General features: G+C 38.2%; 1 protein-coding gene across 8 annotated transcripts in view; it reads left to right on the top strand.

The window, feature by feature from the left end:
* The window catches only part of PPP4R2 (protein phosphatase 4 regulatory subunit 2), a 54007-nt gene that overhangs the window by 43489 nt on the left and 7704 nt on the right, over positions 1–2814 (top strand). For 3 of the 8 annotated variants that reach the window (XM_023746246.1, XM_023746244.1, XM_023746243.1), the window contains exon 2: positions 1362–1469. The exons of the other annotated variants lie outside the window; for them this stretch is intronic. The gene's annotated coding sequence lies outside the window, so the exon portion shown is untranslated. The remainder of the gene's footprint in view (positions 1–1361; positions 1470–2814) is intronic. 8 annotated transcript variants of the gene reach the window in all.

Below are 2814 nucleotides of genomic sequence, written 5' to 3'. Positions count from 1 at the left end.
CCCCACCCTCCCCTACCTTCCCTCTGAGGTTTGAGCATCTGATCACTGTTTCTCTGTCTCTGGATCTGTTTTTGTTCATCAGTTTATGTTGTTCATTATATTCCATAAATGAGTGAGATCATGTGATATTTATCTTTCTCTGACTGGCTTATTTCGCTTAGCATAATGCTGTTGCAAGTGGTAAGAATTTCTTCTTTTTTACCTCAGTGTAGTATTCTATTGTGTAGATGTACCACAGTTTTTTAATCCACTCATCTGCTGATGGGCACTTGGGCTGTTTCCAGATCTTAGCTATGGTAAATTGTGCTGCTATGAATATAGGGGTGCATATATCCTTTCTGATTGGTGTTTCTAGTTTCTTGGGATGTATTCCTAGAAGTAGGATCACTGGGTCAAATGGGAGTTCCAGTTTTAGTTTTTTGAGGAAACTTCATACTGTTCTCCGCAATGGCTGCACCAGTCTGCATTCCCACCAGGAGTGCACGAGGGTTCCTTTTTCTCCACATCTTCACCAGCACTTGTCGTTTGTTGATTTGTTGATGATAACCATTCTGACAGGTTTGAGATGGTACCGCATTGTTATTTTGATTTGCATCTCTTTTTTTAAAAAATATATTTTTTATTTCAAAGAGGAAGGGAGAGGGAGAGGGAGAGAGAGATAGAAACATCAATGAGGAGAGAGAATCATTGATCGGCTGCCTCCCGCATGCCCCCCACTGGACATCGAACCCTCAACCTGGGCATGTGCCTTTGACTGGAATTGAACCAGGGACCCTTCGGTTCACACGCTGAGGCTCTCTTCACTGAGTCAAACCAGCCAGGGCTCAGATGATTAGTGACTTTGAGCATGTTTTCATATGTCTCTTGGCCTTCCTTATGTCCTCTTTTGAAATGTATCTATTTAGTCTGTTGCCCATTTTTTGATTGGGTTGTTTATCTTCCTTTTAAGTTGTATGAGTTCCCTGTAAATGTTGGAAATTAAACCCTTATCGGAGATAACATTGGCAAATATGTTCTCCCATGCAGTGGGCTTTCTTGTTGTTTTGTTGATGGTTTCTTTTGTTGTGCAGAAGCTTTTTATTTTGATGTCAGCCCATTTGTTTATTTTCTCCTTGGTTTCCATTGCCCTAGGACAGGAGTGGGCAACCCCTGGCACGCGTGCCAAACATGGCACGCCAGTAACTTTTGCTGGCACTCGAAACCCTCTCTTATAATCTTCCATTTACAATTTTTCAGTAAACAGGGACAGATTACAGTCATACTAAGATATATAACTAATGTAAAATGTGTAACCTTATTTCCTTGGAATTAAAAGGAATATTTTTTAAAACAGATATATCTTTGGTTTTGTGCCTCTGTAGTTGGTTTTTGGAGCATTTGTGTCTTCCTACATTCTCCGTTAAATAGTAGATGGGACCAGGATGATAATAGGAACTAAGATTTATTGAACGCTTCATTAAATATTTCAGGTACTATTAAGTGATTTATGTATATCATGTAAGAAGTGTGCTTTCAGAATCCCTGTTTTCCTGATATAAGAACATCATGATTTAAGACAAGTAAATTCAACTTGGGCAAGGTCCCCCAGTCACCTAGCCAGTGTGTGTGTGTGTGTGTATGTGTGTGTGTATGTTGGATTTTGTAGGCATTCTTATTTTTTTAAAAAATGCTGGCTAGTCATGGCCTTTTTAAACGTATGTGTTTTTTTCAGTTCCTTAAGTACTATAAAAAATTTCATCTTACAATGTGGGCAAAATAAAGGTAATATATTACAGAGTAAACTGAATGCATTATTTTTGAAATAACCCAAAATATTTTTCTACTAAGTTATTTTATAGTATGCCTTTTCTAATGAACATCTTTCCCCCATTACCCAAATTTAGGGATTCTGGTTCATGTTTTTCATTGAAAGTGAGTTGCGTCCTTTTTTGTTCCCTTTTTTTTGGCACATGTATCTTAATTTAGTGAATTTTATTGGGGAAAGCCTTAATATTTTCAGGAGATAAAATATAAACTATTTTGTGTGCTATGTGTAATGGGAGAGTAACAGAAACCAAGCATTCATTTTGATTTATCTGGTTTATTCTTATGCCTCCTTTCAATGACCTACCTCAAATTAAATGTTCCCACGTTCATGCTTACTTCCCTGGCATGCATTTTTTTCTATCCTCATTGCACTGTGTACCTAATATTATTACCTTTTATTAATGTAATTATTTACATGTCTATCTGCTTGGCCAGTAAGTTTTTCTAGCATATAATAGGCCCTCCTATTTATTTGAAAATATATTTTTTAAATAAATCTTTATTGTTCAGATTATTACAGTTGTTCCCCCTTTTTCCCCCCATAGCTCCCCTCCACCCAGTTCCCACCCCACCCTCTGCCCTTACCCCCCCCCCCCCCCCCTGGCCCCATGAAAAAAAAAGGACTTTTTTTCCCCGGGGCTTAGCTCATAAAAAATGAAAAATTCGTTCCTTTCATCCCCCATTTGCCCTTGTAGCCGGAAACGTCCCTCACCAATTTTTCGCCCTCAAAAAGGAAAGGGGATAGGGGTTCTAAATTTCTTTTTAAAAAAAGGAGTCCCACACTATTATAAAAAGTTCTTTTCCGGTACCCAATTGAAGAAAAGCGACAAATTTGGATTGCTTTGCAGATTTAAGGATAAACCATTTAGGAAAAAAATTATTTTCGTGAGAGGAGAGCGGATATATGTATTTTTGTAAAATGGATTTATGTGACACTGCAAGATTTCTGGAGGTTATCAAGAAGCGGTTTGGAGCCGAGTGGGGGGAATTCCCTTTTCCTTGGAACAC

The sequence above is a fragment of the Myotis lucifugus genome, unplaced genomic scaffold (genome assembly GCF_000147115.1).
Source record: "Myotis lucifugus unplaced genomic scaffold, Myoluc2.0 scaffold_640, whole genome shotgun sequence".
Taxonomy (NCBI): Eukaryota; Metazoa; Chordata; class Mammalia; order Chiroptera; family Vespertilionidae; genus Myotis; species Myotis lucifugus.
The sequence above is the reverse complement of the archived record's forward strand: the minus strand, read 5'-3'. Positions and strand labels throughout refer to the sequence as shown.